Here is a 16,202-nt window from a genome sequence, read left to right as displayed (position 1 = left end):
AAGTCTAAAATATAACCCTGGAGCGAAATAAAACTAATGATGAGAGTGGGAAAGCCAGAAAAAGGCCAAAAAATGCACATTATGATAAAAATGGCAAATATCGTAAGCACTATTACGACATATACTGTGTTTTTTTTCTGATATACAGTATTTCAAAGCCTTTTTACACTGAAATGTGATTTTAAGTTCTATACATACCTTCATAATGAGGGCGTCATGATGAAAGGATCCACACTTGAACAAAAGGAGCCTATATAATTAAATGTGCAGATGATTTGCTGAGCGCTTGCCCTGCTGGGAAATACAACACTTTAACTAAAACTCCTTTCAAAGGGAGAGAACGAGAAATTATTACTTTCAAAGCATTTTATTCCTTCAGAAAATCCCTCTTTTGTATTGAAGTAGAGCAGATGGTTGTCTGGGAGGGAAAGTGGGCATCGGCAGAACTAATTTCTCCTCCTGGGTCGAAAGACAGAACAGCCTGCTCCTCGATTCTTAACCAACGTAACAGCTGTTAGTGAATTAAACACCAGTCAAGACTCTTTTTAAAGCTCTTAGCCTCTACAAGTCCTACAACATCGACCGCCTCAATTGATAACGCATGCAAAGAGGGCCAGACAAGTGATGCTGTGTCTCTGGGGGAAGTAATAGCTAGTTAACACTCATGTCAATGCATTAACCCTTGACGGGCCTTGACGAGGGGTGCCACCATGGTGGCGTAACTACATGGCTCAATATAACATCCTTTTCATGATGATCCACAATACATCTTTGCAATATTTCTAAGTAGAATAGCTCCTCAAATTGGTTTAGTTTATACCCCGCATAACCTTCCGGACGCAGCATTCCTATTCCAATTCCAGCTTGGGATCAGCACCCACGAGGACTTTTTCCTAATAAAAAAAATACAGTATAAAATGCAATACAAAATAAATCACTTCTATTTTTGTTTTCAAACCGTTGTGAACTGTCTTTCTCCTGCAGTGTGATTGGTAGCGACAGAGATGAGGAAACGGAAGCTCGGTGCATCAAAAGAGACCCACCAAAGGCCCCCGTGGCAGCTCAACTAAAGGGGTGATCCAGGATATTCTTCAGTCAGGCTGACTGTAAGCACACATACTAGTCAGAGACAATGTAAAATGAGAGTATTTCCACCCAATATTTTTCTCAGTAAATCAATATATGAGGTGATGTTTTCTCTATTCTTTGTGCGCTCTCTCTCTCACTCTCCGCCAGTGCATCTGTTTTCAGGCAGTGTGGAACAGAGTGGATTAGTGGGGCCCTGAGTGTCAAAGAGCAGCGACAAGCATTAAAACCATATTAACTTTCCATTAAACATCACCTCGCTGAGAGGGAGACAAGCCAACCAACAAAGCTGCTTAGAGAGAGAGAGAGAGAGAGACAGACAGAAAGATGGAGCGAGAGTGAGTCCTCCACAATGCACCTGTTTTCTCAATGTAATGTGCACTGAAAAAGAAAACCAAATACGATACCTTTTGTCTGACATGGGGATGTACGCAGACAGAGAATTTTGTTAAAATTTGTCATAAAATTACGACTCAGAACATCAAAATCATGGGTTAGCATTGAATTTGAATTTTGAAATCTTTAAATCATGTCTTATATGAGGTTTTAGTGCTGTGCAATTAATTCCATCATTCCTCGCTGTTGTTATTGTTATTGACTGAATCACAGTTTTCAAACAAATTAATCATAAGTAATCATTATTTGCTATTATGTTTGTAATATGTCAATTTTTCCTGTACTTTATGAACTGAAAGACAAATGACAGGACATGATTTCCACTTTGGGGTTATGCTGGAGCCTATCCTAGCTCTCTTCGGGCAGGAGGCGGGGTACACCCTGGACTGGTCGCCAGCCAATCACAGGGCACATATACACAAACAACCATTCACACTCACATTCATACCTATGGACAATTTGGGGTCGCTAATTGACCTAGCATGTTTTTGGAATGTGGGAGGAAACCGGAGTACCCGGAGAAAACCCACACATGCACGGGGAGAACATGCAAACTCCACACAAAGATGGCCGAGGGTGGAATTGAACTCGGGTCTCCTAGCTGTGAGGCCAACATGCCCAAAGACAGTATTATACATACAGTATTTGTATGTAAGAGCTACAAATGGACTGAAATTTGAAATCCCATGATGGGTTGCGTTCAAAGACACCACATACTTAATGCAGCAAATTGAGCTTCTGCAGTAAGTTAAGTGAGTGACTGATAAGAACATCCACATACTCTTTTTCTTTGTATTTCTGTTTATTTATACCACATATACTGCACATAAAGACGTTGTGATGTTTGGAGTGTCCGTGAATGCCCCTCACTGTCATCTAGTAAGAATGAGGAAGTGCCGGACGAGAGACGTGTTTGTAAGTTATGTGCCGAGTAATATTACTGGGAACACTGATACTATTTTGTCAGTTTATGTGTACACTACAATATAATATCTAAAAATAACATATATGTTTTTAATTTACAGGATTATTCAGTCTCACACCTCAGCAAAGAAGTTGTTGTACGCAGCCATTATTAATACAGCAAACTGTGAAATGCTCATTAGTCTCTGATCGACCCCATGAATTTTCATCAATGTCAGAGTGTGAGAATGTCCCTCGCCCTTTCAATTCATGCATACAACAAAATAAAAGTACACCGAAGTAATTAAGACTGTGTTGCAGATTGGTATGAGAAATAACAAGCCTCTGTGTTCCCCCATCATTGCAGTGCTGGTGACATGTGGCATGCTCGTTGAATGCTCATTAGTTGTAAATCGGTCATGGGAGCTAAGAGCATCGCATCACCGTTCTACAATCTTTGCTATTTAAAAGCTTCCGTTCTTCCATTCAAAGGCCATTCTGCTCTAATCTCATAATGTTCAATACCGTTTAGCAGGAGGCTTAAAGCACCTGGCAGGTTGTTTAGAATGGGATCTTGTAGATGTCTGTGGTTGAAATGGATCCTGGGGTTCGCACACATGCCAAGTGCAGAACAGTCGCCAGGAAGGACATCGATTTGGTTGTCAAGTTCGGTTTCCATTTTGGGTTTCGTCAACAGAATGAGGGAAGTGACACAGGTCTCACAACTTGTTGCTGTAGTACATTCACTTGTTGACTGGCTGTCCTGTGGGAAGACGACATGTTTGCAGTACACTGGAAAACTGACTGTCCTACACTAATAGTCACACCATTGCTATTCTGCGTTTTTTTTTTTTTTATTTATTATTGTTGTTTTTACCACTTGTAGCCTCATCCTTTTGGAATTGGAACTGAACCCATTCAGAATAAAATGTGAGTACCAATGTAATGGTAATGGTTTTATTTCATTTGAACATGCATCAGATTACAATTGAATGCATCACATAATCAGGTCACAGTTCCACATGTCCAAAAGGAGTAGGAAGAAGCAAAGCTTATTAAATCCTACCCCTCCATCTGGTACTTTTACAATCAGTAACTGTTACATTTGTTCACTTCCTGCTTTCCTAATATAGTTATATTCACGTACTGAAGTATAAGGTAATATGAGCATCCAATTACATAATGGGTACCATAGTAAGTGTCAATATAGTGATATATATAGCACATCATGACTGGTTCAAGACTCTTCATCCTTGTATTTAGCAAACATCAACTGCTTGTATTGTTTCTTGAATTGGCTCATCCTTGTGCATTGTTTGAGGGTCTTACTCAATCCATTCCATAGTTTGATTCCACATACTGAAATGCTATGGCTTTTTAACGTAGTCCTAGCAAATAAGTGTTTCAAATGTAGTTCTTCCCTGAGATCATATTTCTCCTCTCTTGTAGAGAAGTATTGGATGACATTTTTAGCTAATTGGTTATTTTTTAGCCTTATGCATTATTTTAGCTGTTTGAAGATGAACTATATCAGCAAGTTTAAGTATTTGTGATTTTAGAAATAAGGAGTTAGTATGTTCTATGTAGGCGGCATTATGAATTATCCTTACTGACTTTTTTTGCAGTACATTTAGCGAGTGAAAATTGCTTTTATAGTTATTACCCCATATTTCCACACAATAAGTAAGATATGGTAGAAATAAAGAGTGTGGGGTGATTTCTGATTGAGAACAAATTTTGTTTTGTTCAATATTGAAATATTTCTGGCCACCTTATGTTGTATATTTGTAATATGAGGTTTTCAGCTCATATTTTCATCTATTGTGATCCCCAGAAATGTATTTTCCTTCACCCTTTCAATGTCTACACCGTCTATTTGACGTAATGTAAATAAATGATGTGGCAATGACATGAAAGACATTTGATTGTGATTACACTAATACCATCCACATGTATTGACTTGTTATGTTGACATGTATTATCCAGAATTATTTTTGTATGTTTTGTTCTTATCCTATTATTAATACTGTGGTGTCAAGAGCATGGAGGGGACAGTATACAGGCCAGTACGGAGAGGGCTGTCAAAGGACAACAACTTAGCAGCAGGAACGCTTTCTGCTTGTTTTCGCAAGAAGGAACAGGTGGTAAACTGCCAAATGACCTCCAGCATGCCACAAGGGAATGTTTCTGCTCAAACAGTCAGAAACGGGCTCCATGAGGTTTGTATAAAGCTCCAACATCCACAAATGAGGCCTATATGCTCACATCCAACACTTTGCAGCCTGACTGGGTATGCATCGATGATTATTTACTTTTGATTATTCACTTTTTGGCTGTGAGTGATCCAATACTGAGGCTACCAGTTAAGAGGTCACATTCTTAATGCCCCTAGCTCTTTAGCGCCGCCCTAGTGGCTCCTGGAGCTTTTTGAAAAATGTTTAAAAATGGAAAAAGATGGAGTAAGGAAATATATTGTTTGTTTTAATATGGTTTCTGTAAGAGGACAAACATTCTTAACGTTTTCCAATGCTGTAAAAATGTGTAGAGTAAATATTACATTTCAATATTTCTGTCAACGAAAATTTACGTCATAACTTGCGACACACTTTTCTATCAGCAGGGCGGGATGCCAGGCAGGTGGCTGTAAACAAACCGGTGGCTGTGTGATGGGCCATGGATCCCAAAGGGAAAAAGAGAAAAATAACTGATGAGAACAGAGGATTAAACGTTTCTTGGACCGAATCATTTGCATTTATTGCATTCATCTTACATGCCCGATGTCGAGAAGCTGACCAGTCATGTCCGAAAACAGAAGTCACATTAAACGGGTAAGAACACTATCCTGTTATAGGCACATATTTAGTAACAAAGTGGCTGTTTTTATAAAGTGTTTTTTTTCATTTTCGTTAGTATATATTTGGAATGACACTTTCAAATATTATTTCAAATATTAATGTGTTTTGTTGCTCGTGTCCGAGTGTTACAGGCATTTGCCTTGGACAGCTATGTAGGGTGAACGTGCATGACCTTTGAACCAGGAAATTCGTTCGGTGTGAAATGCCTCGGTGGTGGGGTGGAATGTTAAAATAATGTTTGGTTGGAAGTAACATTTTCCTTCTCTTCGGAAGTCAGGTCGACCTTACTACGGTTCGCAGCTGAATAACAGCTTTTGGATAGCTACGTTGGTTTGGTAGATACTTTATTCATCTACCTACCTGACAAGGTAACACCAGGATAGCTACGTTGGTTGCGTGTCAAAAGAGAAGAGGACAGCTGCTGCGTTTTACCCTTGCACTGACTTGCATGGCATTTGCACAGAAATCAAACTTAAACTGTATTAATTTGATTTTATATACTTTACCATTTCAAAAGGCTGCTGTTTTATTTTTTATGAATGCAGTTTTATTGCCCAGATAAGGGGCACATTATGCACGTTCCATTTTGTTGGTGTTTTTTCGAATCCTCAAAATAAAAATGACATCAAAAATCAGATTTCTTTATTGCATTTCTTTAATTTCATCAAAGTATGCAATGTAATTTATTAATATTGTAATGAAGTTAAACTTGAGGCGGCATGTACAACAGAGTAGTCACGTGGTGCGTTATTCCCGACAGGATGCCCTGCTGGGAAAATAAACATTTAATCATGAAATCCACGCATGCATGAGGAGAACATGCAAACTCCACACAGAGAGTGGAATAGAACCCGTGTCTCCTAGCTGTGTGGTCTGTGGACTAACCGCTTCACACCGTGCAGCCTCAACAACTTTCAATGCATGGCAAAAAACATTACAAGTGAAGCATAAACATGTAAAAATAATGGGATTTTTTTTTTTTTTACAGTGGTGCATAAGTAATTACCAACATAGGGTGTGTTGGCTGTGGTAAACAAAACAGAACATTTTTTGTCAAATACTGCAAATTTCTTAATAATATTTGGTGACTCCATCACCTTGTCCCACCGAAAATGAATGAAAAAGAAAATGACCTCGCCAATCTGTACCCGTGTACTAGGTCCAAGAGCATTGAGTGACGCGAGACAGAAATGGTCCATTTCTCGAAATAAACATTTCTTTTCTGCTTCTCTTCACTCTGTGTATATAAATACATCAATAGCTATTCATTTTGATGGCAACGTAGGCCCTTTGATGACGCTAGACTTTCTTTTGCCTCTAAAGTTTGAGTGAGCTAGGGGAAGCAAGTTGTCCCAAAAGCCTTTTATTCGCCTGATGGGTTGAGCTCAGAGTTGAGGGCACAGACTCTGAGCTATAACGGAGGTGAAGCGACTAAGGTTAGCAAGAGGCTTGACGCTGAATACAAGCAGTCTAATTTCTTAGGCTGAATGCAAGGACGCCAGCGCAACTCTGCATGACTACCAGGTATTGAAGTGGACCACGCCACATAATTGGATTGAACACTGGCTACGGTATTTATGTCACTTCTTGTCTTGTCAATCCCATAACAGGCATGGCAACAGCGTGGGGATCTCCCATGGTGACGGGGCTTTGCCTTATTCAGATAGAATGGAGAGAAAAGAGCCAAGCCTCATTTAATTCACGTTTAATTCTCACTCAAACCATTTTAAGGGCTGATGTTATTTGCATAACAGGGAAAAAAAGGGACTCTGCCTTTTCAGTGTCCCTGTGGGTGTGGGTGTGTGTGTGAGCGAGAGGGAGAGAGAGTGTGAGAGAACAGTGTTGTAACTGAAAGTGTATAGCAGGCTTATATATGCATACGCCGAGGAACATGCTTTCTCACACGGATCAGCAAACAGAGCGATTCTGTTGCCGTACATTCATGCATGCTGCTGTTTATTGACTGATTGACATCATTGTTGTGATGGCATTTCAATCAGGTGTTTCCCCACTTAGTCCGTGACAAATACAATATTGTGCCTCGGAGGCATCGGGTTTCACATGAAGTACTCAAAAGAGCATATGTTGGGAGCGGAATTATTTTGTGTGCAGTTAGAAAATCCAAAAAAACGGACAGTTGAAAGGACTTTAGGTTGGGTCATTGAAAATACTTACACATAAACAACAATTTACAAGGAAACCATGTGAATATGGATATGTATAAAACATCCAAATTTAGTTCAAGGGACGCTGAATAATAACGGGGATTTCTATAAGAGATCTAAAAATAATCTGTTATTTAGTTTTCAAATACACCTTAGACCAGGGGTGTCTATTTGCGGCCTGCAGCTTGTATTTTATTGGCCCACAGGACAAATAAAACAGCAAAAATGTGAAAAATAGAGCATCAAGGCAAAATGTAAAATAAAAACAAAATTAAAAATATATGAAAGTGGCCCACTGGATCACATGGTAACACTTTACAATAAGGTACACAAAGTTGTAGTAGTTAATGAGGATTGCTGCACCTATCTACTCATTGGTTCTTCATTAGTTCCTACTGTATTTTTGTGTACCTTTATTATAAAGTGAGACTGATCACACTTCTGTTTTGTCTGAAAGTCCGATTTTTGAGCTTGGGTATACGCCATCTTGACAGTCAAATTAATTCACTCATACAAATTATGTTCATTGAATTTGAAAAATATGCATGCTAGGTTAATTGTTGACTCCAAATTGTCCATAGGTATGAATGTGAGTGTGAATGGTTGTTTGTCTATATGTGCCCTGTGATTGGCTGGCGACCAGTCCAGGGTGTACCCCCCCCCCCCCCCTTCTCGCTCGAAGACAGCTGGGATAGGCCCCAGCACCCCCCACGACTCTAGTGATGATGTGCGCAACAATGCGTAAACGTCTGCACGCTACACTCCTCCATGATCTCCAACTTCCTCTTTTCTGTCATGTATGTTTTTTACATCCGCACGATCTCTGCCAAGGTATTTTCAATTGCACTGCTGCCACCTAGTGGCTGTTTTTATGGCTTAAAATTGCTCTGAAGCCAAATGCATTAGTGTCAAGTTGTGAACTAAAAAGTGTTCTGCATAAGTTTTTGTTGTTTGGCTCGGAATGGCCCAGTTCAAAGATACTGTATTTGGATATGTTTCCACTTTTCTATGGTCTGGAAGAAGACTTGTACCGAGTGGCAAAGTGGTCCGTTTTTCACCAAGCTTCTTGTTGATGATCTCGTAGCCCATTCTTGTCTCATGCAGGTCTACAATGCGGTCTCAGTGGTTATTTATTTATAAGTCTTTGTATGCATTAATTTTTCTAGTGCTTTGACATAAAATGTTTGTTTTTCATTTTCAAAACTCTATCTTGGAAGTGGACAAAATGCATGCGTGTTGAGTAATTTCATGAATAGTATTAGAAATGGACTTTTCTTGGAAACTACAAAGCAGGTAATTATAAGCAGCTGGTGGCAAACCTCCTCAAGTCTTTAATATCTTATATATTTAATATATTAGTGGATTAATTGATTTTCAGTCATTCATTCATTTTCTACCGCTTATCCTCATGAGGTTCGTGGGGGTGCTGGAGCCTGTCCCAGTTGTCTTGGGGCGAGAGGCGGGGTACACCCTGGACTGGTGGCCAGCCAATCACAGGGCACATAGTATAGACAAACAACCATTCACACTCACATTCATACCTATGGACAATTTGGAGTTGCCAATTAACCTAGCATGTTTTTGGAATGTGGGAGGAAACCGGAGTCGATTTTCAGTCAATCTTATCAAAATAAATTATATTTAGCCACTTTTACCTCAGAAGCAGATCAGTGTAGACCAATTATATTATGACTCAATTAAATACATATAAAAAATATTTCTCTGGTTAAAGAACCAAGAACCATAAAGGTTCTTGACTAATCACATTTTTGTACGACGGCAAACTTCCAAAAATCAGCGGGGCATTTCCCTACTGTGTACTTGATTTGTTTTTTACTATCAAGGTCAAGGTTCGCAAATGAGACAAACACATCAACTGCACATACATTACTTTGCACTGAAAATCATCCTCGGTGTGCCTCTTTGACACTCTTTAAATTCAAACCACCCTTCACATACAGCCCACCCCCTCCCCACCCAAGACTAATCCCCGGTTTAGCCTTTGATTTTTCTTTTTTAACTTCAACTCTCTCCCTTCATCCCACCGTCTGCCCAAGACAGACAGAGAGGGCTGGGATAGAGTGACTAGTCAGCTTCCTGCTGCTCCTCTCTTCTTGATCTTTGGTGGCTTTCGGCCCTTTTAGCCTGCCTCTTTGCTCCCTGCATGCGGACACACAAGTCCCACAGGCACACGTTCTAGATGCACAGTCCACACATGCGTGTGTGGTGTGATCTGGTTTCCTACAGGACCCTATTATGTCTGGGCAGCTAATCCAGTCGGAAACCGCTAATCCAGTCGTATCAAACCCATTTTTCAGAAAATGGGAGGGGGGGGGGGGTGAAGAAATTTTTTAAGAATTTGGAAAAACTGTAATATCTCATTTAGCTTTAAATACTGGTCCCTTCACCATTGAAAACATTCATTCATTCATTCATTTTCTAATGCTGGAGCCTATCCCAGCTGTCTTCGGGTGAGAGGCGGGGTACACCCTGGACTGATCGCCAGCCAATCACAGGGCATATATAGACAAACAACCATTCACACTCACATTCATACCTATGGACAATTTGGAGTCGCTAATTAACCTAGCATGTTTTTGGAATGTGGGAGGAAACCGGAGTCTCCGGATAAAACCCACGCATGCACGGGAAGAACATGCAAACTCCACACAGAGATGGCCGAGGGTGGAATTGAACCCTGGTCTCCTAGCTGTGTGGTCTGTGGACGAACCGCTTTACAAACGAACCGCTAACCACTCGTTAGTTTACATCAGCGTGTGAATAGTGACAATTAACAGTGTTGTGTTGTTCAACTAAATGCTTGAACCACACAAATCACAGCTTAAGTCACAGCTTAAGTCACAGCTACGTCGGGTTTGAAGCTGAGACAAATGACACAAATGCCACAAATTGTACAGTACGCGTCAATAAGTATAACTCCATTTTTCATACACCCTGGTTTTATAGGATTTGGTTTTCAACAAAAATTATTGTAATTTCTGGATGATAGATTCGCACCCACTGAATTTAAAGAAAAAAAATAGATTGGTACACCGCAGGGGTCCATGTCGTAACATGGGATATTTAGTACACAAAAAGACGCTACACAGAAATATTTTAAAATTTTTAATTTTAATTTCACTCTCGGCTATCTCTGTGTGGAGTTTGCATGTTCTCCCCGTGCATGCGTGGGTTTTCTCCGGGTACTCCGTTTTCCTCCCACATTCCAAAAACATGCTAGGTTAATTGGCGACTCCAAATTGTCCATAGGTATGAATGTGAGTGTGAATGGTTGTTTGTCTATATGTGCCCTGTGATTGGCTGGCGACCAGTCTCGCCTGAAGACAGCTGGGATAGGCTCCAGCACCCCCGTGACCCTAGTGAGGATAAGCGGTAGAAAACGAATGAATGTTTACATTACCTTTGACACTGCATGTCTACTGATGATACTTCCATGGTATGTCTGAGTTTCCTCATTCTGTGTGGAAGTGGTAATTTTTTTGTGAGGATAAGCGGTAGAAAATTAATAAATGAATGAATTTTAATTTCCTAACAGTGTCGAATTACCGTAAAAGTAATTCATTACTGTCCGTATCCTCCTCCTGGGAAATAACGGCACTAAAGTCGTCTTCCAAACAGCTCTGCAATTCCCTCACCACAAACTCCGCTATGCTCACTCTCTTTTTTTGTCATCACTCCCAGCACCAAGGTAATCAACCCTTGAAAGTGTGCTGTTTTCCTCAGCATGCAGCAATCCCGTCTCCCAAAACCTGCCGGAGACACACAAGAGTTAGCAAGACCAGAACACAACCACATCCCATCGCCGCAGGATTCAAAGTGTGACAAAGAGTAGCGGTTTGAACCCTGGAAATTTGCCTTGGTTCTCGTATAGCCAAACAGTACCCAAACAAAACATCCACATGTTTGTAGCTTTTTTGGAGTAGGGACACTATAGACAGATTCCGGCTAGATAATCCTTCAATCGTTATTATTTTGATGTGTGTGTGTTTTACCTGTTCATAGAAACCACACAGGACGATGACCTTCCTCTATCCTATTTGCGGCAGATTGTTGCCAGGATTGGTACCACTTTATTTAAGGTAACACTCATCTATTCAATGTAGAAAATGTAACAACTTTTCAGTTTTTTTTTTTTTTTAAATATAGCAAAAGGTTTGTAAGACCATTTTAGTTCTCCGCCAATTCACTTTCTCATCCAGACAAACGTGTACAGACACAAATGCACACAGCCCACATTATGGTACGGTCATGGCGCCCAGCATGACACCATTCATTTGACTTCCTACTTCTGCTTTGTTTGATCATTTCACAAGGACCAAAGTCAGCAGCCCACGCGATACATCCTGCAAGTGCACACATACACACATTGACCGACACCCCCCACCCCTCTTGAAAAAAAAGAAAGGAACAGCTAGGAAGGATATCCTTATTTCTTCCATATCAGGACTCCTTTGAAAGCTTTGACTCTGAGCTGAATGAGAGATTTCCCTGAAGCCATTCACCTCAATGATCTGCTCTGATCCACTCACAATCCACCATATCTGTTATACATGGCTAGGCCTTTCAGACACCACCCCAACGGAAAGGAGGACAGACGGAAAGAAAGAAATAAAAGAAATAATATAAGAAAGAAAAAAGGAAATGATAGCCGACTTAAGTCAGTATTACACATGCATTCGTGCGTCTCCTGCCAGCACGGGACGGAGCAACGAGGCGGTCAGCAATTAGGACCATTCTTAATGGAAAAACCGGGAAAATTGCCAGATCCTTTCTTTGTACTGTGCTGCCTTCTGTCACCAGGCCTTTTAGTAGGTACCTCCAATGTAACATGTACCCAGTGGCCTGACCTTTGACCCGCCTCAGATATCTCTATACAGTAATCCCTCGTTTATCGCAGTTAATTGGTGAAAAGTGAATTTCCATTACTTAATTAATATTTTCATAGATAAAAAAAACATATTTCGAAGATTTTAAGGGTTTTGTTTAACATTTACATTCCCTTTACATTTAGATTATCCAATACCCAATGTACCCAGTGGCCTGACCTTTGACCCGCCTCACATATCTCTATACAGTAATCCCTAGTTTATCGTGGTTAATTGGTGAAAAGTGAATTTCCATGACTTAATTAATATTTTCATAGATAAACAAAACCCTTAAAATCTTCGAAATATGTTTTTTTTAACATTTATATTCCCTTTACATTTATATTATCCAATATCCAATGTACCCAGTGGCCTGACCTTTGACCCGCCTCAGATATCTCTATACAGTGATCCTTCGTTTATTGCGGTTAATTGGTGAAAAGTGAATTTCCACGACTTACTTAATATTGTCATAGAAAAACAAAACACTTAAAATCTTCTAAATATGTTTTTTAACATTTACATTCCCTTTACATTTATATTAACCAATACCCAATGTACCCAGTGGCCTGACCTTTGACCTGCCTCAGATATCTGTGTATAGTAATCCCTCGTTTATCGCGGTTAATTGGTGAAAAGTGAATTTCCATGACTTAATTAATATTTTTATACAAAAACAAAACCCTTAAAATTTTCTAAATATGTTTTTTTTTACATTTACATTCCCTTTACATTTATATTATCCAATATCCAATGTACCCAGTGGCCTGACCTTTGACCTGCCTCAGATATCTGTATATAGTAATCCCTCGTTTATCGCGGTTAATTGGTGAAAAGTGAATTTCCATGACTTATTTAATATTTTCATAGATAAACGAAACCCTTAAAATCTTCTAAATATGTTTTTGTAAGATTTACATTCCCTTTACATTTATATTATTCTATATCCAATGTACCCAGTGGCCTGACCTTTGACCCGCCTCAGATATCTCTATACAGTAATCCCTCGTTTATTGCGGTTAATTGGTGAAAAGTGAATTTCCATGACTTTCTTAATATTTTTATACAAAAACAAAACCCTTAAAATCTTCTAAATATGTTTTTTTTTACATTTACATTCCCTTTACATTTATATTATCCAATATCCAATGTACCCAGTGGCCTGACCTTTGACCCGCCTCAGATATCTCTATACAGTAATCCCTCGTTTATTGCGGTTAATTGGTGAAAAGTGAATTTCCATGACTTTCTTAATATTTTTATACAAAAACAAAACCCTTAAAATCTTCTAAATATGTTTTTTTTTACATTTACATTCCCTTTACATTTATATTATCCAATATCCAATGTACCCAGTGGCCTGACCTTTGACCCGCCTCAGATATGTCTATAGAGTAATCCCTCGTTTATCGCGGTTAATTGGTGAAAAGTGAATTTCCATGACTTACTTAATATTTTCATAGATAAAAAAAACCCTTACAATCTTCTAAATATTTTTTTTAACATTTACATTCCCTTTACCTTTATATTATCCAATATCCAATGTACCCAGTGGCCTGACCTTTGACCTGTCTCAGATATCTGTATATAGTAATCCCTCGTTTATTGCGGTTATTAGTGAAAAGTGAATTTCCTTGACTTAATATTTTCATAGATAAACAAAACCCTTACAATTTTCTAAAGATGTTTTTTTTTTAACATTTACATTGCCCTTTATATTTATATTATCCAATATAGTACACATTATAAAAGTAAACCTCCTCCTCCCTACCCTCATATAAAGGACATATGCAGTTAAAGAACAATTGTTTATTGTTTTGTTTTGGTATAAACATTTGTAGACGGTCCCTGTGGTCTGGTCTTGCTGCCACAAAAATCAATGGTCCTGCAAGGTGGAAATTTAGCACCAAAATTTATGTGACAGTTTTTTATATTTGTCAATGTTTTTTTTTCATATAAACAATATATAATGTTGATTCATTTGTGTGTGTGTGTGTGTGTGTGTGTGTGTGTTTGGGGCTGGGGGGGCCCTGCCAACATCCTTAATCCCTTGAATTGAGTGTTGATCATGAATTGGCTTCAAGTCTTCCACTAAAGCATACGTTTGAGCGCTACAGCCCCAAAACAATTTCTCCTTTCTTCCCAAAGAAACGCTTACTTGGTATTAATTCTTTTCTCTCATCCGCCCCCGCATCCATCCACGCCTTTTTTTTCTTCAAGATAATTGTTGCTTTTCAGCTTTGAAGTTGCACGCCTTGCAGTCGTTTGCATTTGAACAGTAAAAGACTGATTTCATTAAAGAGTTTGAAATGTGTTATTTGTTAGGGATGCTCAGATAGATCGGTATCAGTATTTGTGATAACTGGGAAAAACATTTGATGGGCATATGCCGATAGATGCCTTTCAATGCCCGTCTTGCATAAACATCTTGAGTGTCACGAATATTATGTTTGCTTGGAAAAGTAAACATGGACGTGATTTTATAGTTCCCTTTTTCATATCATATCCCCAATAGCAGGGGTGTAGCCAGGAATTCTGAGCCCCGTGGGAGGAAAAAAAATGCCCTTTTACGGCAGCCCTGACCAATATTAATATGCGATTGGCTGGCGACCAGTCCAGGGTGAACTCTTCTTGTCAGTTGAATAGGCTCCAGCATACCACAGCGACCTCAGTGAGGACAAGCGGCACAAAAAATGGATAGATGGATGGTATCGGTTTCGGTATTGGCCGACTTCAATCATGGGCGATTAGTATCGGAATCGGCAACATAAAACCCTGATCGAGGTGTCTTAGAATAGTTGATTATTTGACAATTTGATTCAGTGGAAACCTGATTCCACGATTAATCTCACAGCTGAATCATATGAAAATATCATGTTAGCCTCATTTGTGTTAATAAAGAATTGAAAATTACATGTGTGTTTTAACAGACTGATACTGATACAGACTGCACAACGCCATCTGTACTGTACGTACAGTATAATTAGTACACTCAATTTGTCATTTTAGTGTGAATAGCCTCACAGCTAGGAGACCCGAGTTCAATTCCACCCTCGGCAATCTCTGTTTGCATGTTCTCCCAGTGCATGGGAGGGTTTTCTCTGGTTTCCTCCCAAATTCCAAAAACATGCTAGGTTAATTGGCAACTCCAAATTATCCATAGGTATGAATGTGAGTGTGAATGGTTGTTTGTCTATATGTGCCCTGTGATTGGCTGGCGACCAGTCCAGGGTGTACCCCGCCTCTCGCCTGAAGACAGCTGGGATAGGCTCCAGCACCCCCTGCGACCTACGTGAGGATAAGCGGTAGAAAATGAATGAATGAACAAATGATACTGATACAAGATGGCGACACGTACACACGGCAAAGCCCAGATTTGCAGTTTTGTAGTTCTTATATTGCTCATATTGGGCGTAGTTTAACACGTTTTACTACACTCGTATAGTATTACACTTTACAGTAGTCTACACACACCACACAGGAGGTGAGGTCGCTAATGTGAATAAAATAGATGACTTACGATTCAACATCACACACTTTTGGACTGCAACATCATAATTTTTGTACCGGATAGTGCTATTGAGCTAGCTGCTATTGAGCTCTAAACACTATGGGCTTAAATCGACAAGATAAAGGTGAAACACATCTATTTATATTCTGCTTTCTGTGTCACAAAATATGTAAATAAAGGTACCGTTGTTGCACACCTACCATGTTTATTTGTCATAGATTAAATAGATGGATGTAGAACTACCATATTGAGTGTAAAGGTGATTATAGGGGTGTTATGTTTTGTCTCGGGGGCTCTAACAATTATTCATTCATTTTCTACTGCTTATCCTCATGAGGGTCACGGGGGTGCTGGAGCCTATCCCAGCTGTCTTCGGGCGAGAGGCGGGGTGTACACCCTG

The 16,202-nt window shown here is 39.5% G+C and overlaps 1 protein-coding gene across 1 annotated transcript in view; it reads left to right on the top strand.

The window, feature by feature from the left end:
• Positions 1-5,022: 5,022 nt before the first annotated feature.
• Positions 5,023-16,202, top strand: part of LOC131130997 (aminopeptidase Ey-like) — a 43,098-nt gene continuing 31,918 nt past the window's right edge. The window contains exon 1 of the mRNA XM_078798492.1: positions 5,023-5,213. The gene's annotated coding sequence lies outside the window, so the exon portion shown is untranslated. The remainder of the gene's footprint in view (positions 5,214-16,202) is intronic.

The sequence above is a fragment of the Doryrhamphus excisus genome, linkage group LG1 (genome assembly GCF_037039965.1).
Source record: "Doryrhamphus excisus strain RoL-2023G ecotype Guam linkage group LG1, RoL_Dexc_Guam_v1.1, whole genome shotgun sequence".
NCBI classification, from domain to species: domain Eukaryota; kingdom Metazoa; phylum Chordata; class Actinopteri; order Syngnathiformes; family Syngnathidae; genus Doryrhamphus; species Doryrhamphus excisus.
This window is presented reverse-complemented; position numbering and strand designations above follow the sequence as displayed.